We start from the raw sequence: 25,427 nt of genomic DNA on the forward strand, positions 1-25,427 counted from the left end.
TTGACGAGAGAGGATGTCCTGTAAATATTGCAGGATACAGGCTGTTGGGCCTTCGGCCGCCGGAGGAAGACAGTGTTCCAAGATCAGGCCTTCAAATCTGGCACCAAGCTCATGGTATACAGGGCTGTAGTGATATCCGGCCTCCTGGGTGGCTCAGAGACATGGACCATATACAGCAATCACCTCAAATCGCTGGAGAAATACCACAACATCCTGCAAATCCCCTGGGAGGATAGACGCTTCAACGTCAGTGCTCTCGATCAAGCCAACATCCCCAGCATCGAAGCACTGACCACACTCGACCAGCTCCATTGGGCGGGCCACATTGTCCGCATTCTCGACACAAGACTCCCAAAACAAGCGCTCTACTAGGAATCCTGCACGGCAAGTGAGCCGCAGGTGGGCAGAGGTAACGTTTCAAGGACATCCTCAAAGCCTCCTTGATAAAGTGCAACATCCCCACCGACACCTGGGAATCTCTTGCCAAAGAGCGCCCTAAGTGGAGGAAGAGCATCCGGGAGGGCGCTGAGCACCTCGAGTCTCGCCGCCGAGAACATGCAGAAAACAAGCGCAGGCAGCGGAAGGAGCGTGCGGCAAACCAGACTCCCCACCCACCCTTTCCTTTAACCACTGTCTGCCCCAGCTGTGACAGAGACTGTAATTCCTGTATTGGACTGAACAGCCACCTGAGAACTCACTTTTAGAGTGGAAGCAAGTCTTCCTCGATTTCGAGGGGCTGCCTCTGGTGATGACTGGAGCAGTGGTTAATCACGCCCATCCACCACGTGACCCCGCGGCCCAATCCGCTCACTAGAGCAGCTGTCAATCACACGCAACCGCAACCAGCCATGTCCAAGCACAAGGAGGTGCAATTCATCAGTTCCAACACCAGCAGCAGAGTGGCGCAGCGGAAGCGTGCTGGGCCCATAACCCAGAGGTCGATGGATTGAAACCATCCTCTGCTAAAGGCAACTTTTAATGTGGTTGCAGCCAACACTTGCACTGCAACTAATCCCAGCCTTGACAAGGATGCATCTCTAAAATCATTCTCTTTCAATTAATTTGAGGAGCTTTGGCTGATAGAGCACACTCATAAAATATGAGCTTGATATTAAAAGTCTTATTGTTTCCTCTTCTTTTACTAAATAAGTTTGCTGATCTGCAAGCAAATCGGATTATGATGCTGTGGCAATAATTGGGATCTGGCTCAAAGGGCAGGCGTGGGCCGTAAATATAGCTGGATATCGGGTGTACATGAATGGTAGCAGTTGAGGTGGCAGTATTGGTTAAGGACAATGTTAGTGTTGACGAGAGAGGATGTCCTGTAAATATTGCAGGATACAGGCTGTTGGGCCTTCGGCCGCCGGAGGAAGATAGTGTTCCAAGATCAGGCCTTCAAATCTGGCACCAAGCTCATGGTATACAGGGCTGTAGTGATATCCGGCCTCCTGGGTGGCTCAGAGACATGGACCATATACAGCAATCACCTCAAATCGCTGGAGAAATACCACAACATCCTGCAAATCCCCTGGGAGGATAGACGCTTCAACGTCAGTGCTCTCGATCAAGCCAACATCCCCAGCATCGAAGCACTGACCACACTCGACCAGCTCCATTGGGCGGGCCACATTGTCCGCATTCTCGACACAAGACTCCCAAAACAAGCGCTCTACTAGGAATCCTGCACGGCAAGTGAGCCGCAGGTGGGCAGAGGGAACGTTTCAAGGACATCCTCAAAGCCTCCTTGATAAAGTGCAACATCCCCACCGACACCTGGGAATCTCTTGCCAAAGAGCGCCCTAAGTGGAGGAAGAGCATCCGGTAGGGCGCTGAGCACCTCGAGTCTCGCCGCCGAGAACATGCAGAAAACAAGCGCAGGCAGCGGAAGGAGCGTGCGGCAAACCAGACTCCCCACCCACCCTTTCCTTCAACCACTGTCTGCCCCAGCTGTGACAGAGACTGTAATTCCTGTATTGGACTGAACAGCCACCTGAGAACTCACTTTTAGAGTGGAAGCAAGTCTTCCTCGATTTCGAGGGGCTGCCTCTGGTGATGACTGGAGCAGTGGTTAATCACGCCCATCCACCACGTGACCCCGCGGCCCAATCCGCTCACTAGAGCAGCTGTCAATCACACGCAACCGCAGCCAGCCATGTCCAAGCACAAGGAGGTGCAATTCATCAGTTCCAACACCAGCAGCAGAGTGGCGCAGCGGAAGCGTGCTGGGCCCATAACCCAGAGGTCGATGGATCGAAACCATCCTCTGCTAAAGCCAACTTTTAATGTGGTTGCAGCCAACACTTGCACTGCAACTAATCCCAGCCTTGACAAGGATGCATCTCCAAAATCATTCTCTTTCAATTAATTTGAGGAGCTTTGGCTGATAGAGCACACTCATAAAATATGAGCTTGATATTAAAAGTCTTATTGTTTCCTCTTCTTTTACTAAATAAGTTTTGCTGATCTGCAAGCAAATCGGAATATGATGCTGTGGCAATAACTGGGATCTGGCTCAAAGGGCAGGCGTGGGCCGTAAATATAGCTGGATATCGGGTGTACATGAATGGTAGCAGTTGGGGTGGCAGTATTGGTTAAGGACAATGTTAGTGTTGACGAGAGAGGATGTCCTGTAAATATTGCAGGATACAGGCTGTTGGGCCTTCGGCCGCCGGAGGAAGACAGTGTTCCAAGATCAGGCCTTCAAATCTGGCACCAAGCTCATGGTATACAGGGCTGTAGTGATATCCAGCCTCCTGGGTGGCTCAGAGACATGGACCATATACAGCAATCACCTCAAATCGCTGGAGAAATACCACAACATCCTGCAAATCCCCTGGGAGGATAGACGCTTCAACGTCAGTGCTCTCGATCAAGCCAACATCCCCAGCATCGAAGCACTGACCACACTCGACCAGCTCCATTGGGCGGGCCACATTGTCCGCATTCTCGACACAAGACTCCCAAAACAAGCGCTCTACTAGGAATCCTACACGGCAAGTGAGCCGCAGGTGGGCAGAGGGAACGTTTCAAGGACATCCTCAAAGCCTCCTTGATAAAGTGCAACATCCCCACCGACACCTGGGAATCTCTTGCCAAAGAGCGCCCTAAGTGGAGGAAGAGCATCCGGGAGGGCGCTGAGCACCTCGAGTCTCGCCGCCGAGAACATGCAGAAAACAAGCGCAGGCAGCGGAAGGAGCGTGCGGCAAACCAGACTCCCCACCCACCCTTTCCTTTAACCACTGTCTGCCCCAGCTGTGACAGAGACTGTAATTCCTGTATTGGACTGAACAGCCACCTGAGAACTCACTTTTAGAGTGGAAGCAAGTCTTCCTCGATTTCGAGGGACTGCCTCTGGTGATGACTGGAGCAGTGGTTAATCACGCCCATCCACCACGTGACCCCGCGGCCCAATCCGCTCACTAGAGCAGCTGTCAATCACACGCAACCGCAGCCAGCCATGTCCAAGCACAAGGAGGTGCAATTCATCAGTTCCAACACCAGCAGCAGAGTGGCGCAGCGGAAGCGTGCTGGGCCCATAACCCAGAGGTCGATGGATCGAAACCATCCTCTGCTAAAGGCAACTTTTAATGTGGTTGCAGCCAACACTTGCACTGCAACTAATCCCAGCCTTGACAAGGATGCATCTCTAAAATCATTCTCTTTCAATTAATTTGAGGAGCTTTGGCTGATAGAGCACACTAATAAAATATGAGCTTGATATTAAAAATCTTATTGTTTCCTCTTCTTTTACTAAATAAGTTTTGCTGATCTGCAAGCAAATCGGAATATGATGCTGTGGCAATAACTGGGATCTGGCTCAAAGGGCAGGCGTGGGCCGTAAATATAGCTGGATATCGGGTGTACATGAATGGTAGCAGTTGGGGTGGCAGTATTGGTTAAGGACAATGTTAGTGTTGACGAGAGAGGATGTCCTGTAAATATTGCAGGATACAGGCTGTTGGGCCTTCGGCCGCCGGAGGAAGACAGTGTTCCAAGATCAGGCCTTCAAATCTGGCACCAAGCTCATGGTATACAGGGCTGTAGTGATATCCGGCCTCCTGGGTGGCTCAGAGACATGGACCATATACAGCAATCACCTCAAATCGCTGGAGAAATACCACAACATCCTGCAAATCCCCTGGGAGGATAGACGCTTCAACGTCAGTGCTCTCGATCAAGCCAACATCCCCAGCATCGAAGCACTGACCACACTCGACCAGCTCCATTGGGCGGGCCACATTGTCCGCATTCTCGACACAAGACTCCCAAAACAAGCGCTCTACTAGGAATCCTGCACGGCAAGTGAGCCGCAGGTGGGCAGAGGGAACGTTTCAAGGACATCCTCAAAGCCTCCTTGATAAAGTGCAACATCCCCACCGACACCTGGGAATCTCTTGCCAAAGAGCGCCCTAAGTGGAGGAAGAGCATCCGGGAGGGCGCTGAGCACCTCGAGTCTCGCCGCCGAGAACATGCAGAAAACAAGCGCAGGCAGCGGAAGGAGCGTGCGGCAAACCAGACTCCCCACCCACCCTTTCCTTTAACCACTGTCTGCCCCAGCTGTGACAGAGACTGTAATTCCTGTATTGGACTGAACAGCCACCTGAGAACTCACTTTTAGAGTGGAAGCAAGTCTTCCTCGATTTCGAGGGGCTGCCTCTGGTGATGACTGGAGCAGTGGTTAATCACGCCCATCCACCACGTGACCCCGCGGCCCAATCCGCTCACTAGAGCAGCTGTCAATCACACGCAACCGCAACCAGCCATGTCCAAGCACAAGGAGGTGCAATTCATCAGTTGCAACACCAGCAGCAGAGTGGCGCAGCGGAAGCGTGCTGGGCCCATAACCCAGAGGTCGATGGATTGAAACCATCCTCTGCTAAAGGCAACTTTTAATGTGGTTGCAGCCAACACTTGCACTGCAACTAATCCCAGCCTTGACAAGGATGCATCTCTAAAATCATTCTCTTTCAATTAATTTGAGGAGCTTTGGCTGATAGAGCACACTCATAAAATATGAGCTTGATATTAAAAGTCTTATTGTTTCCTCTTCTTTTACTAAATAAGTTTGCTGATCTGCAAGCAAATCGGATTATGATGCTGTGGCAATAATTGGGATCTGGCTCAAAGGGCAGGCGTGGGCCGTAAATATAGCTGGATATCGGGTGTACATGAATGGTAGCAGTTGAGGTGGCAGTATTGGTTAAGGACAATGTTAGTGTTGACGAGAGAGGATGTCCTGTAAATATTGCAGGATACAGGCTGTTGGGCCTTCGGCCGCCGGAGGAAGACAGTGTTCCAAGATCAGGCCTTCAAATCTGGCACCAAGCTCATGGTATACAGGGCTGTAGTGATATCCGGCCTCCTGGGTGGCTCAGAGACATGGACCATATACAGCAATCACCTCAAATCGCTGGAGAAATACCACAACATCCTGCAAATCCCCTGGGAGGATAGACGCTTCAACGTCAGTGCTCTCGATCAAGCCAACATCCCCAGCATCGAAGCACTGACCACACTCGACCAGCTCCATTGGGCGGGCCACATTGTCCGCATTCTCGACACAAGACTCCCAAAACAAGCGCTCTACTAGGAATCCTGCACGGCAAGTGAGCCGCAGGTGGGCAGAGGGAAAGTTTCAAGGACATCCTCAAAGCCTCCTTGATAAAGTGCAACATCCCCACCGACACCTGGGAATCTCTTGCCAAAGAGCGCCCTAAGTGGAGGAAGAGCATCCGGGAGGGCGCTGAGCACCTCGAGTCTCGCCGCCGAGAACATGCAGAAAACAAGCGCAGGCAGCGGAAGGAGCGTGCGGCAAACCAGACTCCCCACCCACCCTTTCCTTCAACCACTGTCTGCCCCAGCTGTGACAGAGACTGTAATTCCTGTATTGGACTGAACAGCCACCTGAGAACTCACTTTTAGAGTGGAAGCAAGTCTTCCTCGATTTCGAGGGGCTGCCTCTGGTGATGACTGGAGCAGTGGTTAATCACGCCCATCCACCACGTGACCCCGCGGCCCAATCCGCTCACTAGAGCAGCTGTCAATCACACGCAACCGCAGCCAGCCATGTCCCAGCACAAGGAGGTGCAATTCATCAGTTCCAACACCAGCAGCAGAGTGGCGCAGCGGAAGCGTGCTGGGCCCATAACCCAGAGGTCGATGGATCGAAACCATCCTCTGCTAAAGGCAACTTTTAATGTGGTTGCAGCCAACACTTGCACTGCAACTAATCCCAGCCTTGACAAGGATGCATCTCTAAAATCATTCTCTTTCAATTAATTTGAGGAGCTTTGGCTGATAGAGCACACTCATAAAATATGAGCTTGATATTAAAAATCTTATTGTTTCCTCTTCTTTTACTAAATAAGTTTTGCTGATCTGCAAGCAAATCGGAATATGATGCTGTGGCAATAACTGGGATCTGGCTCAAAGGGCAGGCGTGGGCCGTAAATATAGCTGGATATCGGGTGTACATGAATGGTAGCAGTTGGGGTGGCAGTATTGGTTAAGGACAATGTTAGTGTTGACGAGAGAGGATGTCCTGTAAATATTGCAGGATACAGGCTGTTGGGCCTTCGGCCGCCGGAGGAAGACAGTGTTCCAAGATCAGGCCTTCAAATCTGGCACCAAGCTCATGGTATACAGGGCTGTAGTGATATCCGGCCTCCTGGGTGGCTCAGAGACATGGACCATATACAGCAATCACCTCAAATCGCTGGAGAAATACCACAACATCCTGCAAATCCCCTGGGAGGATAGACGCTTCAACGTCAGTGCTCTCGATCAAGCCAACATCCCCAGCATCGAAGCACTGACCACACTCGACCAGCTCCATTGGGCGGGCCACATTGTCCGCATTCTCGACACAAGACTCCCAAAACAAGCGCTCTACTAGGAATCCTACACGGCAAGTGAGCCGCAGGTGGGCAGAGGGAACGTTTCAAGGACATCCTCAAAGCCTCCTTGATAAAGTGCAACATCCCCACCAACACCTGGGAATCTCTTGCCAAAGAGCGCCCTAAGTGGAGGAAGAGCATCCGGGAGGGCGCTGAGCACCTTGAGTCTCGCCGCCGAGAACATGCAGAAAACAAGCGCAGGCAGCGGAAGGAGCGTGCGGCAAACCAGACTCCCCACCCACCCTTTCCTTTAACCACTGTCTGCCCCAGCTGTGACAGAGACTGTAATTCCTGTATTGGACTGAACAGCCACCTGAGAACTCACTTTTAGAGTGGAAGCAAGTCTTCCTCGATTTCGAGGGACTGCCTCTGGTGATGACTGGAGCAGTGGTTAATCACGCCCATCCACCACGTGACCCCGCGGCCCAATCCGCTCACTAGAGCAGCTGTCAATCACACGCAACCGCAACCAGCCATGTCCAAGCACAAGGAGGTGCAATTCATCAGTTGCAACACCAGCAGCAGAGTGGCGCAGCGGAAGCGTGCTGGGCCCATAACCCAGAGGTCGATGGATTGAAACCATCCTCTGCTAAAGGCAACTTTTAATGTGGTTGCAGCCAACACTTGCACTGCAACTAATCCCAGCCTTGACAAGGATGCATCTCCAAAATCATTCTCTTTCAATTAATTTGAGGAGCTTTGGCTGATAGAGCACACTCATAAAATATGAGCTTGATATTAAAAATCTTATTGTTTCCTCTTCTTTTACTAAATAAGTTTTGCTGATCTGCAAGCAAATCGGATTATGATGCTGTGGCAATAACTGGGATCTGGCTCAAAGGGCAGGCGTGGGCCGTAAATATAGCTGGATATCGGGTGTACATGAATGGTAGCAGTTGGGGTGGCAGTATTGGTTAAGGACAATGTTAGTGTTGACGAGAGAGGATGTCCTGTAAATATTGCAGGATACAGGCTGTTGGGCCTTCGGCCGCCGGAGGAAGACAGTGTTCCAAGATCAGGCCTTCAAATCTGGCACCAAGCTCATGGTATACAGGGCTGTAGTGATATCCGGCCTCCTGGGTGGCTCAGAGACATGGACCATATACAGCAATCACCTCAAATCGCTGGAGAAATACCACAACATCCTGCAAATCCCCTGGGAGGATAGACGCTTCAACGTCAGTGCTCTCGATCAAGCCAACATCCCCAGCATCGAAGCACTGACCACACTCGACCAGCTCCATTGGGCGGGCCACATTGTCCGCATTCTCGACACAAGACTCCCAAAACAAGCGCTCTACTAGGAATCCTGCACGGCAAGTGAGCCGCAGGTGGGCAGAGGTAACGTTTCAAGGACATCCTCAAAGCCTCCTTGATAAAGTGCAACATCCCCACCGACACCTGGGAATCTCTTGCCAAAGAGCGCCCTAAGTGGAGGAAGAGCATCCGGGAGGGCGCTGAGCACCTCGAGTCTCGCCGCCGAGAACATGCAGAAAACAAGCGCAGGCAGCGGAAGGAGCGTGCGGCAAACCAGACTCCCCACCCACCCTTTCCTTTAACCACTGTCTGCCCCAGCTGTGACAGAGACTGTAATTCCTGTATTGGACTGAACAGCCACCTGAGAACTCACTTTTAGAGTGGAAGCAAGTCTTCCTCGATTTCGAGGGGCTGCCTCTGGTGATGACTGGAGCAGTGGTTAATCACGCCCATCCACCACGTGACCCCGCGGCCCAATCCGCTCACTAGAGCAGCTGTCAATCACACGCAACCGCAACCAGCCATGTCCAAGCACAAGGAGGTGCAATTCATCAGTTCCAACACCAGCAGCAGAGTGGCGCAGCGGAAGCGTGCTGGGCCCATAACCCAGAGGTCGATGGATCGAAACCATCCTCTGCTAAAGGCAACTTTTAATGTGGTTGCAGCCAACACTTGCACTGCAACTAATCCCAGCCTTGACAAGGATGCATCTCTAAAATCATTCTCTTTCAATTAATTTGAGGAGCTTTGGCTGATAGAGCACACTCATAAAATATGAGCTTGATATTAAAAGTCTTATTGTTTCCTCTTCTTTTACTAAATAAGTTTGCTGATCTGCAAGCAAATCGGATTATGATGCTGTGGCAATAATTGGGATCTGGCTCAAAGGGCAGGCGTGGGCCGTAAATATAGCTGGATATCGGGTGTACATGAATGGTAGCAGTTGAGGTGGCAGTATTGGTTAAGGACAATGTTAGTGTTGACGAGAGAGGATGTCCTGTAAATATTGCAGGATACAGGCTGTTGGGCCTTCGGCCGCCGGAGGAAGACAGTGTTCCAAGATCAGGCCTTCAAATCTGGCACCAAGCTCATGGTATACAGGGCTGTAGTGATATCCGGCCTCCTGGGTGGCTCAGAGACATGGACCATATACAGCAATCACCTCAAATCGCTGGAGAAATACCACAACATCCTGCAAATCCCCTGGGAGGATAGACGCTTCAACGTCAGTGCTCTCGATCAAGCCAACATCCCCAGCATCGAAGCACTGACCACACTCGACCAGCTCCATTGGGCGGGCCACATTGTCCGCATTCTCGACACAAGACTCCCAAAACAAGCGCTCTACTAGGAATCCTGCACGGCAAGTGAGCCGCAGGTGGGCAGAGGGAACGTTTCAAGGACATCCTCAAAGCCTCCTTGATAAAGTGCAACATCCCCACCGACACCTGGGAATCTCTTGCCAAAGAGCGCCCTAAGTGGAGGAAGAGCATCCGGGAGGGCGCTGAGCACCTCGAGTCTCGCCGCCGAGAACATGCAGAAAACAAGCGCAGGCAGCGGAAGGAGCGTGCGGCAAACCAGACTCCCCACCCACCCTTTCCTTCAACCACTGTCTGCCCCAGCTGTGACAGAGACTGTAATTCCTGTATTGGACTGAACAGCCACCTGAGAACTCACTTTTAGAGTGGAAGCAAGTCTTCCTCGATTTCGAGGGGCTGCCTCTGGTGATGACTGGAGCAGTGGTTAATCACGCCCATCCACCACGTGACCCCGCGGCCCAATCCGCTCACTAGAGCAGCTGTCAATCACACGCAACCGCAGCCAGCCATGTCCCAGCACAAGGAGGTGCAATTCATCAGTTCCAACACCAGCAGCAGAGTGGCGCAGCGGAAGCGTGCTGGGCCCATAACCCAGAGGTCGATGGATCGAAACCATCCTCTGCTAAAGGCAACTTTTAATGTGGTTGCAGCCAACACTTGCACTGCAACTAATCCCAGCCTTGACAAGGATGCATCTCTAAAATCATTCTCTTTCAATTAATTTGAGGAGCTTTGGCTGATAGAGCACACTCATAAAATATGAGCTTGATATTAAAAGTCTTATTGTTTCCTCTTCTTTTACTAAATAAGTTTTGCTGATCTGCAAGCAAATCGGAATATGATGCTGTGGCAATAATTGGGATCTGGCTCAAAGGGCAGGCGTGGGCCGTAAATATAGCTGGATATCGGGTGTACATGAATGGTAGCAGTTGGGGTGGCAGTATTGGTTAAGGACAATGTTAGTGTTGACGAGAGAGGATGTCCTGTAAATATTGCAGGATACAGGCTGTTGGGCCTTCGGCCGCCGGAGGAAGACAGTGTTCCAAGATCAGGCCTTCAAATCTGGCACCAAGCTCATGGTATACAGGGCTGTAGTGATATCCGGCCTCCTGGGTGGCTCAGAGACATGGACCATATACAGCAATCACCTCAAATCGCTGGAGAAATACCACAACATCCTGCAAATCCCCTGGGAGGATAGACGCTTCAACGTCAGTGCTCTCGATCAAGCCAACATCCCCAGCATCGAAGCACTGACCACACTCGACCAGCTCCATTGGGCGGGCCACATTGTCCGCATTCTCGACACAAGACTCCCAAAACAAGCGCTCTACTAGGAATCCTGCACGGCAAGTGAGCCGCAGGTGGGCAGAGGGAACGTTTCAAGGACATCCTCAAAGCCTCCTTGATAAAGTGCAACATCCCCACCGACACCTGGGAATCTCTTGCCAAAGAGCGCCCTAAGTGGAGGAAGAGCATCCGGGAGGGCGCTGAGCACCTCGAGTCTCGCCGCCGAGAACATGCAGAAAACAAGCGCAGGCAGCGGAAGGAGCGTGCGGCAAACCAGACTCCCCACCCACCCTTTCCTTCAACCACTGTCTGCCCCAGCTGTGACAGAGACTGTAATTCCTGTATTGGACTGAAAAGCCACCTGAGAACTCACTTTTAGAGTGGAAGCAAGTCTTCCTCGATTTCGAGGGGCTGCCTCTGGTGATGACTGGAGCAGTGGTTAATCACGCCCATCCACCACGTGACCCCGCGGCCCAATCCGCTCACTAGAGCAGCTGTCAATCACACGCAACCGCAGCCAGCCATGTCCCAGCACAAGGAGGTGCAATTCATCAGTTCCAACACCAGCAGCAGAGTGGCGCAGCGGAAGCGTGCTGGGCCCATAACCCAGAGGTCGATGGATCGAAACCATCCTCTGCTAAAGGCAACTTTTAATGTGGTTGCAGCCAACACTTGCACTGCAACTAATCCCAGCCTTGACAAGGATGCATCTCTCAAATCATTCTCTTTCAATTAATTTGAGGAGCTTTGGCTGATAGAGCACACTCATAAAATATGAGCTTGATATTAAAAATCTTATTGTTTCCTCTTCTTTTACTAAATAAGTTTTGCTGATCTGCAAGCAAATCGGAATATGATGCTGTGGCAATAACTGGGATCTGGCTCAAAGGGCAGGCGTGGGCCGTAAATATAGCTGGATATCGGGTGTACATGAATGGTAGCAGTTGGGGTGGCAGTATTGGTTAAGGACAATGTTAGTGTTGACGAGAGAGGATGTCCTGTAAATATTGCAGGATACAGGCTGTTGGGCCTTCGGCCGCCGGAGGAAGACAGTGTTCCAAGATCAGGCCTTCAAATCTGGCACCAAGCTCATGGTATACAGGGCTGTAGTGATATCCGGCCTCCTGGGTGGCTCAGAGACATGGACCATATACAGCAATCACCTCAAATCGCTGGAGAAATACCACAACATCCTGCAAATCCCCTGGGAGGATAGACGCTTCAACGTCAGTGCTCTCGATCAAGCCAACATCCCCAGCATCGAAGCACTGACCACACTCGACCAGCTCCATTGGGCGGGCCACATTGTCCGCATTCTCGACACAAGACTCCCAAAACAAGCGCTCTACTAGGAATCCTACACGGCAAGTGAGCCGCAGGTGGGCAGAGGGAACGTTTCAAGGACATCCTCAAAGCCTCCTTGATAAAGTGCAACATCCCCACCAACACCTGGGAATCTCTTGCCAAAGAGCGCCCTAAGTGGAGGAAGAGCATCCGGGAGGGCGCTGAGCACCTTGAGTCTCGCCGCCGAGAACATGCAGAAAACAAGCGCAGGCAGCGGAAGGAGCGTGCGGCAAACCAGACTCCCCACCCACCCTTTCCTTTAACCACTGTCTGCCCCAGCTGTGACAGAGACTGTAATTCCTGTATTGGACTGAACAGCCACCTGAGAACTCACTTTTAGAGTGGAAGCAAGTCTTCCTCGATTTCGAGGGGCTGCCTCTGGTGATGACTGGAGCAGTGGTTAATCACGCCCATCCACCACGTGACCCCGCGGCCCAATCCGCTCACTAGAGCAGCTGTCAATCACACGCAACCGCAACCAGCCATGTCCAAGCACAAGGAGGTGCAATTCATCAGTTCCAACACCAGCAGCAGAGTGGCGCAGCGGAAGCGTGCTGGGCCCATAACCCAGAGGTCGATGGATCGAAACCATCCTCTGCTAAAGGCAACTTTTAATGTGGTTGCAGCCAACACTTGCACTGCAACTAATCCCAGCCTTGACAAGGATGCATCTCCAAAATCATTCTCTTTCAATTAATTTGAGGAGCTTTGGCTGATAGAGCACACCCATAAAATATGAGCTTGATATTAAAAATCTTATTGTTTCCTCTTCTTTTACTAAATAAGTTTTGCTGATCTGCAAGCAAATCGGAATATGATGCTGTGGCAATAACTGGGATCTGGCTCAAAGGGCAGGCGTGGGCCGTAAATATAGCTGGATATCGGGTGTACATGAATGGTAGCAGTTGGGGTGGCAGTATTGGTTAAGGACAATGTTAGTGTTGACGAGAGAGGATGTCCTGTAAATATTGCAGGATACAGGCTGTTGGGCCTTCGGCCGCCGGAGGAAGACAGTGTTCCAAGATCAGGCCTTCAAATCTGGCACCAAGCTCATGGTATACAGGGCTGTAGTGATATCCGGCCTCCTGGGTGGCTCAGAGACATGGACCATATACAGCAATCACCTCAAATCGCTGGAGAAATACCACAACATCCTGCAAATCCCCTGGGAGGATAGACGCTTCAACGTCAGTGCTCTCGATCAAGCCAACATCCCCAGCATCGAAGCACTGACCACACTCGACCAGCTCCATTGGGCGGGCCACATTGTCTGCATTCTCGACACAAGACTCCCAAAACAAGCGCTCTACTAGGAATCCTACACGGCAAGTGAGCCGCAGGTGGGCAGAGGGAACGTTTCAAGGACATCCTCAAAGCCTCCTTGATAAAGTGCAACATCCCCACCGACACCTGGGAATCTCTTGCCAAAGAGCGCCCTAAGTGGAGGAAGAGCATCCGGGAGGGCGCTGAGCACCTCGAGTCTCGCCGCCGAGAACATGCAGAAAACAAGCGCAGGCAGCGGAAGGAGCGTGCGGCAAACCAGACTCCCCACCCACCCTTTCCTTTAACCACTGTCTGCCCCAGCTGTGACAGAGACTGTAATTCCTGTATTGGACTGAACAGCCACCTGAGAACTCACTTTTAGAGTGGAAGCAAGTCTTCCTCGATTTCGAGGGGCTGCCTCTGGTGATGACTGGAGCAGTGGTTAATCACGCCCATCCACCACGTGACCCCGCGGCCCAATCCGCTCACTAGAGCAGCTGTCAATCACACGCAACCGCAGCCAGCCATGTCCAAGCACAAGGAGGTGCAATTCATCAGTTCCAACACCAGCAGCAGAGTGGCGCAGCGGAAGCGTGCTGGGCCCATAACCCAGAGGTCGATGGATCGAAACCATCCTCTGCTAAAGGCAACTTTTAATGTGGTTGCAGCCAACACTTGCACTGCAACTAATCCCAGCCTTGACAAGGATGCATCTCTAAAATCATTCTCTTTCAATTAATTTGAGGAGCTTTGGCTGATAGAGCACACTCATAAAATATGAGCTTGATATTAAAAATCTTATTGTTTCCTCTTCTTTTACTAAATAAGTTTTGCTGATCTGCAAGCAAATCGGAATATGATGCTGTGGCAATAACTGGGATCTGGCTCAAAGGGCAGGCGTGGGCCGTAAATATAGCTGGATATCGGGTGTACATGAATGGTAGCAGTTGGGGTGGCAGTATTGGTTAAGGACAATGTTAGTGTTGACGAGAGAGGATGTCCTGTAAATATTGCAGGATACAGGCTGTTGGGCCTTCGGCCGCCGGAGGAAGACAGTGTTCCAAGATCAGGCCTTCAAATCTGGCACCAAGCTCATGGTATACAGGGCTGTAGTGATATCCGGCCTCCTGGGTGGCTCAGAGACATGGACCATATACAGCAATCACCTCAAATCGCTGGAGAAATACCACAACATCCTGCAAATCCCCTGGGAGGATAGACGCTTCAACGTCAGTGCTCTCGATCAAGCCAACATCCCCAGCATCGAAGCACTGACCACACTCGACCAGCTCCATTGGGCGGGCCACATTGTCCGCATTCTCGACACAAGACTCCCAAAACAAGCGCTCTACTAGGAATCCTACACGGCAAGTGAGCCGCAGGTGGGCAGAGGGAACGTTTCAAGGACATCCTCAAAGCCTCCTTGATAAAGTGCAACATCCCCACCAACACCTGGGAATCTCTTGCCAAAGAGCGCCCTAAGTGGAGGAAGAGCATCCGGGAGTGCGCTGAGCACCTTGAGTCTCGCCGCCGAGAACATGCAGAAAACAAGCGCAGGCAGCGGAAGGAGCGTGCGGCAAACCAGACTCCCCACCCACCCTTTCCTTTAACCACTGTCTGCCCCAGCTGTGACAGAGACTGTAATTCCTGTATTGGACTGAACAGCCACCTGAGAACTCACTTTTAGAGTGGAAGCAAGTCTTCCTCGATTTCGAGGGGCTGCCTCTGGTGATGACTGGAGCAGTGGTTAATCACGCCCATCCACCACGTGACCCCGCGGCCCAATCCGCTCACTAGAGCAGCTGTCAATCACACGCAACCGCAACCAGCCATGTCCAAGCACAAGGAGGTGCAATTCATCAGTTCCAACACCAGCAGCAGAGTGGCACAGCGGAAGCGTGCTGGGCCCATAACCCAGAGGTCGATGGATTGAAACCATCCTCTGCTAAAGGCAACTTTTAATGTGGTTGCAGCCAACACTTGCACTGCAACTAATCCCAGCCTTGACAAGGATGCATCTCCAAAATCATTCTCTTTCAATTAATTTGAGGAGCTTTGGCTGATAGAGCACACTCATAAAATATGAGCTTGATATTAAAAATCTTATTGTTTCCTCTTCTTTTACTAAATAAGTTTTGCTGATCTGCAAGCAAATCGGAATATGATGCTGTGGCAATAACTGGGATCTGGCTCAAAGGGCAGGCGTGGGCCGTAAATATAGCTGGATATCGGGTGTACATGAATGGTAGCAGTTGAGGTGGCAGTATTGGTTAAGGACAATGTTAGTGTTGACGAGAGAGGATGTCCTGTAAATATTGCAGGATACAGGCTGTTGGGCCTTCGGCCGCCGGAGGAAGACAGTGTTCCAAGATCAGGCCTTCAAATCTGGCACCAAGCTCATGGTATACAGGGCTGTAGTGATATCCGGCCTCCTGGGTGGCTCAGAGACATGGACCATATACAGCAATCACCTCAAATCGCTGGAGAAATACCACAACATCCTGCAAATCCCCTGGGAGGATAGACGCTTCAACGTCAGTGCTCTCGATCAAGCCAACATCCCCAGCATCGAAGCACTGACCACACTCGACCAGCTCCATTGGGCGGGCCACATTGTCCGCATTCTCGACACAAGACTCCCAAAACAAGCGCTCTACTAGGAATCCTACACGGCAAGTGAGCCGCAGGTGGGCAGAGGGAACGTTTCAAGGACATCCTCAAAGCCTCCTTGATAAAGTGCAACATCCCCACCGACACCTGGGAATCTCTTGCCAAAGAGCGCCCTAAGTGGAGGAAGAGCATCCGGGAGGGCGCTGAGCACCTCGAGTCTCGCCGCCGAGAACATGCAGAAAACAAGCGCAGGCAGCGGAAGGAGCGTGCGGCAAACCAGACTCCCCACCCACCCTTTCCTTTAACCACTGTCTGCCCCAGCTGTGACAGAGACTGTAATTCCTGTATTGGACTGAACAGCCACCTGAGAACTCACTTTTAGAGTGGAAGCAAGTCTTCCTCGATTTCGAGGGGCTGCCTCTGGTGATGACTGGAGCAGTGGTTAATCACGCCCATCCACCACGTGACCCCGCGGCCCAATCCGCTCACTAGAGCAGCTGTCAATCACACGCAACCGCAGCCAGCCATGTCCAAGCACAAGGAGGTGCAATTCATCAGTTCCAACACCAGCAGCAGAGTGGCGCAGCGGAAGCGTGCTGGGCCCATAACCCAGAGGTCGATGGATCGAAACCATCCTCTGCTAAAGGCAACTTTTAATGTGGTTGCAGCCAACACTTGCACTGCAACTAATCCCAGCCTTGACAAGGATGCATCTCTAAAATCATTCTCTTTCAATTAATTTGAGGAGCTTTGGCTGATAGAGCACACTCATAAAATATGAGCTTGATATTAAAAATCTTATTGTTTCCTCTTCTTTTACTAAATAAGTTTTGCTGATCTGCAAGCAAATCGGAATATGATGCTGTGGCAATAACTGGGATCTGGCTCAAAGGGCAGGCGTGGGCCGTAAATATAGCTGGATATCGGGTGTACATGAATGGTAGCAGTTGGGGTGGCAGTATTGGTTAAGGACAATGTTAGTGTTGACGAGAGAGGATGTCCTGTAAATATTGCAGGATACAGGCTGTTGGGCCTTCGGCCGCCGGAGGAAGACAGTGTTCCAAGATCAGGCCTTCAAATCTGGCACCAAGCTCATGGTATACAGGGCTGTAGTGATATCCGGCCTCCTGGGTGGCTCAGAGACATGGACCATATACAGCAATCACCTCAAATCGCTGGAGAAATACCACAACATCCTGCAAATCCCCTGGGAGGATAGACGCTTCAACGTCAGTGCTCTCGATCAAGCCAACATCCCCAGCATCGAAGCACTGACCACACTCGACCAGCTCCATTGGGCGGGCCACATTGTCCGCATTCTCGACACAAGACTCCCAAAACAAGCGCTCTACTAGGAATCCTACACGGCAAGTGAGCCGCAGGTGGGCAGAGGGAACGTTTCAAGGACATCCTCAAAGCCTCCTTGATAAAGTGCAACATCCCCACCAACACCTGGGAATCTCTTGCCAAAGAGCGCCCTAAGTGGAGGAAGAGCATCCGGGAGTGCGCTGAGCACCTTGAGTCTCGCCGCCGAGAACATGCAGAAAACAAGCGCAGGCAGCGGAAGGAGCGTGCGGCAAACCAGACTCCCCACCCACCCTTTCCTTTAACCACTGTCTGCCCCAGCTGTGACAGAGACTGTAATTCCTGTATTGGACTGAACAGCCACCTGAGAACTCACTTTTAGAGTGGAAGCAAGTCTTCCTCGATTTCGAGGGGCTGCCTCTGGTGATGACTGGAGCAGTGGTTAATCACGCCCATCCACCACGTGACCCCGCGGCCCAATCCGCTCACTAGAGCAGCTGTCAATCACACGCAACCGCAACCAGCCATGTCCAAGCACAAGGAGGTGCAATTCATCAGTTCCAACACCAGCAGCAGAGTGGCGCAGCGGAAGCGTGCTGGGCCCATAACCCAGAGGTCGATGGATCGAAACCATCCTCTGCTAAAGGCAACTTTTAATGTGGTTGCAGCCAACACTTGCACTGCAACTAATCCCAGCCTTGACAAGGATGCATCTCCAAAATCATTCTCTTTCAATTAATTTGAGGAGCTTTGGCTGATAGAGCACACTCATAAAATATGAGCTTGATATTAAAAATCTTATTGTTTCCTCTTCTTTTACTAAATAAGTTTTGCTGATCTGCAAGCAAATCGGAATATGATGCTGTGGCAATAACTGGGATCTGGCTCAAAGGGCAGGCGTGGGCCGTAAATATAGCTGGATATCGGGTGTACATGAATGGTAGCAGTTGGGGTGGCAGTATTGGTTAAGGACAATGTTAGTGTTGACGAGAGAGGATGTCCTGTAAATATTGCAGGATACAGGCTGTTGGGCCTTCGGCCGCCGGAGGAAGACAGTGTTCCAAGATCAGGCCTTCAAATCTGGCACCAAGCTCATGGTATACAGGGCTGTAGTGATATCCGGCCTCCTGGGTGGCTCAGAGACATGGACCATATACAGCAATCACCTCAAATCGCTGGAGAAATACCACAACATCCTGCAAATCCCCTGGGAGGATAGACGCTTCAACGTCAGTGCTCTCGATCAAGCCAACATCCCCAGCATCGAAGCACTGACCACACTCGACCAGCTCCATTGGGCGGGCCACATTGTCCGCATTCTCGACACAAGACTCCCAAAACAAGCGCTCTACTAGGAATCCTGCACGGCAAGTGAGCCGCAGGTGGGCAGAGGGAACGTTTCAAGGACATCCTCAAAGCCTCCTTGATAAAGTGCAACATCCCCACCGACACCTGGGAATCTCTTGCCAAAGAGCGCCCTAAGTGGAGGAAGAGCATCCGGGAGGGCGCTGAGCACCTCGAGTCTCGCCGCCGAGAACATGCAGAAAACAAGCGCAGGCAGCGGAAGGAGCGTGCGGCAAACCAGACTCCCCACCCACCCTTTCCTTTAACCACTGTCTGCCCCAGCTGTGACAGAGACTGTAATTCCTGTATTGGACTGAACAGCCACCTGAGAACTCACTTTTAGAGTGGAAGCAAGTCTTCCTCGATTTCGAGGGGCTGCCTCTGGTGATGACTGGAGCAGTGGTTAATCACGCCCATCCACCACGTGACCCCGCGGCCCAATCCGCTCACTAGAGCAGCTGTCAATCACACGCAACCGCAGCCAGCCATGTCCAAGCACAAGGAGGTGCAATTCATCAGTTCCAACACCAGCAGCAGAGTGGTGCAGCGGAAGTGTGCTGGGCCCATAACCCAGAGGTCGATGGATCGAAACCATCCTCTGCTAAAGGCAACTTTTAATGTGGTTGCAGCCAACACTTGCACTGCAACTAATCCCAGCCTTGACAAGGATGCATCTCCAAAATCATTCTCTTTCAATTAATTTGAGGAGCTTTGGCTGATAGAGCACACTCATAAAATATGAGCTTGATATTAAAAGTCTTATTGTTTCCTCTTCTTTTACTAAATAAGTTTGCTGATCTGCAAGCAAATCGGATTATGATGCTGTGGCAATAATTGGGATCTGGCTCAAAGGGCAGGCGTGGGCCGTAAATATAGCTGGATATCGGGTGTACATGAATGGTAGCAGTTGAGGTGGCAGTATTGGTTAAGGACAATGTTAGTGTTGACGAGAGAGGATGTCCTGTAAATATTGCAGGATACAGGCTGTTGGGCCTTCGGCCGCCGGAGGAAGACAGTGTTCCAAGATCAGGCCTTCAAATCTGGCACCAAGCTCATGGTATACAGGGCTGTAGTGATATCCGGCCTCCTGGGTGGCTCAGAGACATGGACCATATACAGCAATCACCTCAAATCGCTGGAGAAATACCACAACATCCTGCAAATCCCCTGGGAGGATAGACGCTTCAACGTCAGTGCTCTCGATCAAGCCAACATCCCCAGCATCGAAGCACTGACCACACTCGACCAGCTCCATTGGGCGGGCCACATTGTCCGCATTCTCGACACAAGACTCCCAAAACAAGCGCTCTACTAGGAATCCTACACGGCAAGTGAGCCGCAGGTGGGCAGAGGGAACGTTTCAAGGACATCCTCAAAGCCTCCTTGATAAAGTGCAACATCCCCACCGACACCTGGGAATCTCTTGCCAAAGAGCGCCCTAAGTGGAGGAAGAGCATCCGGGAGGGCGCTGAGCACCTCGAGTCTCGCCGCCGAGAACATGCAGAAAACAAGCGCAGGCAGCGGAAGGAGCGTGCGGCAAACCAGACTCCCCACCCACCCTTTCCTTTAACCACTGTCTGCCCCAGCTGTGACAGAGACTGTAATTCCTGTATTGGACTGAACAGCCACCTGAGAACTCACTTTTAGAGTGGAAGCAAGTCTTCCTCGATTTCGAGGGGCTGCCTCTGGTGATGACTGGAGCAGTGGTTAATCACGCCCATCCACCACGTGACCCCGCGGCCCAATCCGCTCACTAGAGCAGCTGTCAATCACACGCAACCGCAGCCAGCCATGTCCAAGCACAAGGAGGTGCAATTCATCAGTTCCAACACCAGCAGCAGAGTGGCGCAGCGGAAGCGTGCTGGGCCCATAACCCAGAGGTCGATGGATCGAAACCATCCTCTGCTAAAGGCAACTTTTAATGTGGTTGCAGCCAACACTTGCACTGCAACTAATCCCAGCCTTGACAAGGATGCATCTCTAAAATCATTCTCTTTCAATTAATTTGAGGAGCTTTGGCTGATAGAGCACACTCATAAAATATGAGCTTGATATTAAAAGTCTTATTGTTTCCTCTTCTTTTACTAAATAAGTTTGCTGATCTGCAAGCAAATCGGAATATGATGCTGTGGCAATAACTGGGATCTGGCTCAAAGGGCAGGCGTGGGCCGTTAAAATAGCTGGATATCGGGTGTACATGAATGGTAGCAGTTGGGGTGGCAGTATTGGTTAAGGACAATGTTAGTGTTGACGAGAGAGGATGTCCTGTAAATATTGCAGGATACAGGCTGTTGGGCCTTCGGCCGCCGGAGGAAGACAGTGTTCCAAGATCAGGCCTTCAAATCTGGCACCAAGCTCATGGTATACAGGGCTGTAGTGATATCCGGCCTCCTGGGTGGCTCAGAGACATGGACCATATACAGCAATCACCTCAAATCGCTGGAGAAATACCACAACATCCTGCAAATCCCCTGGGAGGATAGACGCTTCAACGTCAGTGCTCTCGATCAAGCCAACATCCCCAGCATCGAAGCACTGACCACACTCGACCAGCTCCATTGGGCGGGCCACATTGTCTGCATTCTCGACACAAGACTCCCAAAACAAGCGCTCTACTAGGAATCCTACACGGCAAGTGAGCCGCAGGTGGGCAGAGGGAACGTTTCAAGGACATCCTCAAAGCCTCCTTGATAAAGTGCAACATCCCCACCGACACCTGGGAATCTCTTGCCAAAGAGCGCCCTAAGTGGAGGAAGAGCATCCGGGAGGGCGCTGAGCACCTCGAGTCTCGCCGCCGAGAACATGCAGAAAACAAGCGCAGGCAGCGGAAGGAGCGTGCGGCAAACCAGACTCCCCACCCACCCTTTCCTTTAACCACTGTCTGCCCCAGCTGTGACAGAGACTGTAATTCCTGTATTGGACTGAACAGCCACCTGAGAACTCACTTTTAGAGTGGAAGCAAGTCTTCCTCGATTTCGAGGGGCTGCCTCTGGTGATGACTGGAGCAGTGGTTAATCACCCCCATCCACCACGTGACCCCGCGGCCCAATCCGCTCACTAGAGCAGCTGTCAATCACACGCAACCGCAGCCAGCCATGTCCAAGCACAAGGAGGTGCAATTCATCAGTTCCAACACCAGCAGCAGAGTGGCGCAGCGGAAGCGTGCTGGGCCCATAACCCAGAGGTCGATGGATCGAAACCATCCTCTGCTAAAGGCAACTTTTAATGTGGTTGCAGCCAACACTTGCACTGCAACTAATCCCAGCCTTGACAAGGATGCATCTCCAAAATCATTCTCTTTCAATTAATTTGAGGAGCTTTGGCTGAGAGAGCACACTCATAAAATATGAGCTTGATATTAAAAGTCTTATTGTTTCCTCTTCTTTTACTAAATAAGTTTGCTTATCTGCAAGCAAATCGGATTATGATGCTGTGGCAATAATTGGGATCTGGCTCAAAGGGCAGGCGTGGGCCGTAAATATAGCTGGATATCGGGTGTACATGAATGGTAGCAGTTGAGGTGGCAGTATTGGTTAAGGACAATGTTAGTGTAGACGAGAGAGGATGTCCTGTAAATATTGCAGGATACAGGCTGTTGGGCCTTCGGCCGCCGGAGGAAGACAGTGTTCCAAGATCAGGCCTTCAAATCTGGCACCAAGCTCATGGTATACAGGGCTGTAGTGATATCCGGCCTCCTGGGTGGCTCAGAGACATGGACCATATACAGCAATCACCTCAAATCGCTGGAGAAATACCACAACATCCTGCAAATCCCCTGGGAGGATAGACGCTTCAACGTCAGTGCTCTCGATCAAGCCAACATCCCCAGCATCGAAGCACTGACCACACTCGACCAGCTCCATTGGGCGGGCCACATTGTCCGCATTCTCGACACAAGACTCCCAAAACAAGCGCTCTACTAGGAATCCTACACGGCAAGTGAGCCGCAGGTGGGCAGAGGGAACGTTTGAAGGACATCCTCAAAGCCTCCTTGATAAAGTGCAACATCCCCACCGACACCTGGGAATCTCTTGCCAAAGAGCGCCCTAAGTGGAGGAAGAGCATCCGGGAGGGCGCTGAGCACCTCGAGTCTCGCCGCCGAGAACATGCAGAAAACAAGCGCAGGCAGCGGAAGGAGCGTGCGGCAAACCAGACTCCCCACCCACCCTTTCCTTTAACCACTGTCTGCCCCAGCTGTGACAGAGACTGTAATTCCTGTATTGGACTGAACAGCCACCTGAGAACTCACTTTTAGAGTGGAAGCAAGTCTTCCTCGATTTCGAGGGGCTGCCTCTGGTGATGACTGGAGCAGTGGTTAATCACGCCCATCCACCACGTGACCCCGCGGCCCAATCCGCTCACTAGAGCAGCTGTCAATCACACGCAACCGCAGCCAGCCATGTCCAAGCACAAGGAGGTGCAATTCATCAGTTCCAACACCAGCAGCAGAGTGGCGCAGCGGAAGCGTGCTGGGCCCATAACCCAGAGGTCGATGGATCGAAACCATCCTCTGCTAAAGGCAACTTTTAATGTGGTTGCAGCCAACACTTGCACTGCAACTAATCCCAGCCTTGACAAGGATGTATCTCTAAAATCATTCTCTTTCAATTAATTTGAGGAGCTTTGGCTGATAGAGCACACTCATAAAATATGAGCTTGATATTAAAAGTCTTATTGTTTCCTCTTCTTTTACTAAATAAGTGTTGCTGATCTGCAAGCAAATCGGAATATGATGCTGTGGCAATAACTGGGATCTGGCTCAAAGGGCAGGCGTGGGCCGTAAATATAGCTGGATATCGGGTGTACATGAATGGTAGCAGTTGGGGTGGCAGTATTGGTTAAGGACAATGTTAGTGTTGACGAGAGAGGATGTCCTGTAAATATTGCAGGATACAGGCTGTTGGGCCTTCGGCCGCCGGAGGAAGACAGTGTTCCAAGATCAGGCCTTCAAATCTGGCACCAAGCTCATGGTATACAGGGCTGCAGTGATATCCGGCCTCCTGGGTGGCTCAGAGACATGGACCATATACAGCAATCACCTCAAATCGCTGGAGAAATACCACAACATCCTGCAAATCCCCTGGGAGGATAGACGCTTCAACGTCAGTGCTCTCGATCAAGCCAACATCCCCAGCATCGAAGCACTGACCACACTCGACCAGCTCCATTGGGCGGGCCACATTGTCCGCATTCTCGACACAAGACTCCCAAAACAAGCGCTCTACTAGGAATCCTACACGGCAAGTGAGCCGCAGGTGGGCAGAGGGAACGTTTGAAGGACATCCTCAAAGCCTCCTTGATAAAGTGCAACATCCCCACCGACACCTGGGAATCTCTTGCCAAAGAGCGCCCTAAGTGGAGGAAGAGCATCCGGGAGGGCGCTGAGCACCTCGAGTCTCGCCGGCGAGAACATGCAGAAAACAAGCGCAGGCAGCGGAAGGAGCGTGCGGCAAACCAGACTCCCCACCCACCCTTTCCTTTAACCACTGTCTGCCCCAGCTGTGACAGAGACTGTAATTCCTGTATTGGACTGAACAGCCACCTGAGAACTCACATTTAGAGTGGAAGCAAGTCTTCCTCGATTTCGAGGGGCTGCCTCTGGTGATGACTGGAGCAGTGGTTAATCACGCCCATCCACCACGTGACCCCGCGGCCCAATCCGCTCACTAGAGCAGCTGTCAATCACACGCAACCGCAGCCAGCCATGTCCCAGCACAAGGAGGTGCAATTCATCAGTTCCAACACCAGCAGCAGAGTGGCGCAGCGGAAGCGTGCTGGGCCCATAACCCAGAGGTCGATGGATCGAAACCATCCTCTGCTAAAGGCAACTTTTAATGTGGTTGCAGCCAACACTTGCACTGCAACTAATCCCAGCCTTGACAAGGATGTATCTCTAAAATCATTCTCTTTCAATTAATTTGAGGAGCTTTGGCTGATAGAGCACACTCATAAAATATGAGCTTGATATTAAAAGTCTTATTGTTTCCTCTTCTTTTACAAAATAAGTGTTGCTGATCTGCAAGCAAATCGGAATATGATGCTGTGGCAATAACTGGGATCTGGCTCAAAGGGCAGGCGTGGGCCGTAAATATAGCTGGATATCGGGTGTACATGAATGGTAGCAGTTGGGGTGGCAGTATTGGTTAAGGACAATGTTAGTGTTGACGAGAGAGGATGTCCTGTAAATATTGCAGGATACAGGCTGTTGGGCCTTCGGCCGCCGGAGGAAGACAGTGTTCCAAGATCAGGCCTTCAAATCTGGCACCAAGCTCATGGTATACAGGGCTACAGTGATATCCGGCCTCCTGGGTGGCTCAGAGACATGGACCATATACAGCAATCACCTCAAATCGCTGGAGAAATACCACAACATCCTGCAAATCCCCTGGGAGGATAGACGCTTCAACGTCAGTGCTCTCGATCAAGCCAACATCCCCAGCATCGAAGCACTGACCACACTCGACCAGCTCCATTGGGCGGGCCACATTGTCCGCATTCTCGACACAAGACTCCCAAAACAAGCGCTCTACTAGGAATCCTACACGGCAAGTGAGCCGCAGGTGGGCAGAGGGAACGTTTGAAGGACATCCTCAAAGCCTCCTTGATAAAGTGCAACATCCCCACCGACACCTGGGAATCTCTTGCCAAAGAGCGCCCTAAGTGGAGGAAGAGCATCCGGGAGGGCGCTGAGCACCTCGAGTCTCGCCGCCGAGAACATGCAGAAAACAAGCGCAGGCAGCGGAAGGAGCGTGCGGCAAACCAGACTCCCCACCCACCCTTTCCTTTAACCACTGTCTGC

At 51.6% G+C, this 25,427-nt stretch overlaps 14 non-coding genes across 14 annotated transcripts; all 14 read left to right on the forward strand.

The window, feature by feature from the left end:
- The first annotated feature begins 2,197 nt into the window (after window positions 1–2,197).
- On the forward strand, window positions 2,198–2,269 carry trnam-cau (transfer RNA methionine (anticodon CAU)). Its single transcript has one exon. It is a non-coding gene; the product is annotated as a tRNA-Met (tRNA).
- Window positions 2,270–3,502: 1,233 nt separating this feature from the next.
- Window positions 3,503–3,574, forward strand: trnam-cau (transfer RNA methionine (anticodon CAU)). The gene has a single exon. It is a non-coding gene; the product is annotated as a tRNA-Met (tRNA).
- Window positions 3,575–6,111: 2,537 nt separating this feature from the next.
- trnam-cau (transfer RNA methionine (anticodon CAU)) lies at window positions 6,112–6,183 on the forward strand. The gene has a single exon. It is a non-coding gene; the product is annotated as a tRNA-Met (tRNA).
- Window positions 6,184–8,721: 2,538 nt separating this feature from the next.
- trnam-cau (transfer RNA methionine (anticodon CAU)) lies at window positions 8,722–8,793 on the forward strand. The gene has a single exon. It is a non-coding gene; the product is annotated as a tRNA-Met (tRNA).
- Window positions 8,794–10,025: 1,232 nt separating this feature from the next.
- Window positions 10,026–10,097, forward strand: trnam-cau (transfer RNA methionine (anticodon CAU)). Its single transcript has one exon. It is a non-coding gene; the product is annotated as a tRNA-Met (tRNA).
- Window positions 10,098–11,330: 1,233 nt separating this feature from the next.
- trnam-cau (transfer RNA methionine (anticodon CAU)) lies at window positions 11,331–11,402 on the forward strand. Its single transcript has one exon. It is a non-coding gene; the product is annotated as a tRNA-Met (tRNA).
- Window positions 11,403–12,635: 1,233 nt separating this feature from the next.
- trnam-cau (transfer RNA methionine (anticodon CAU)) lies at window positions 12,636–12,707 on the forward strand. The gene has a single exon. It is a non-coding gene; the product is annotated as a tRNA-Met (tRNA).
- Window positions 12,708–13,940: 1,233 nt separating this feature from the next.
- On the forward strand, window positions 13,941–14,012 carry trnam-cau (transfer RNA methionine (anticodon CAU)). The gene has a single exon. It is a non-coding gene; the product is annotated as a tRNA-Met (tRNA).
- Window positions 14,013–16,550: 2,538 nt separating this feature from the next.
- trnam-cau (transfer RNA methionine (anticodon CAU)) lies at window positions 16,551–16,622 on the forward strand. The gene has a single exon. It is a non-coding gene; the product is annotated as a tRNA-Met (tRNA).
- Window positions 16,623–17,855: 1,233 nt separating this feature from the next.
- trnam-cau (transfer RNA methionine (anticodon CAU)) lies at window positions 17,856–17,927 on the forward strand. Its single transcript has one exon. It is a non-coding gene; the product is annotated as a tRNA-Met (tRNA).
- Window positions 17,928–20,464: 2,537 nt separating this feature from the next.
- trnam-cau (transfer RNA methionine (anticodon CAU)) lies at window positions 20,465–20,536 on the forward strand. Its single transcript has one exon. It is a non-coding gene; the product is annotated as a tRNA-Met (tRNA).
- A 1,232-nt stretch (window positions 20,537–21,768) lies between these two features.
- trnam-cau (transfer RNA methionine (anticodon CAU)) lies at window positions 21,769–21,840 on the forward strand. The gene has a single exon. It is a non-coding gene; the product is annotated as a tRNA-Met (tRNA).
- Window positions 21,841–23,072: 1,232 nt separating this feature from the next.
- trnam-cau (transfer RNA methionine (anticodon CAU)) lies at window positions 23,073–23,144 on the forward strand. The gene has a single exon. It is a non-coding gene; the product is annotated as a tRNA-Met (tRNA).
- A 1,233-nt stretch (window positions 23,145–24,377) lies between these two features.
- On the forward strand, window positions 24,378–24,449 carry trnam-cau (transfer RNA methionine (anticodon CAU)). The gene has a single exon. It is a non-coding gene; the product is annotated as a tRNA-Met (tRNA).
- Window positions 24,450–25,427: the final 978 nt, after the last annotated feature.

Source organism: Pristiophorus japonicus, unplaced genomic scaffold, assembly GCF_044704955.1.
Source record: "Pristiophorus japonicus isolate sPriJap1 unplaced genomic scaffold, sPriJap1.hap1 HAP1_SCAFFOLD_539, whole genome shotgun sequence".
NCBI lineage: Eukaryota > Metazoa > Chordata > Chondrichthyes > Pristiophoridae > Pristiophorus > Pristiophorus japonicus.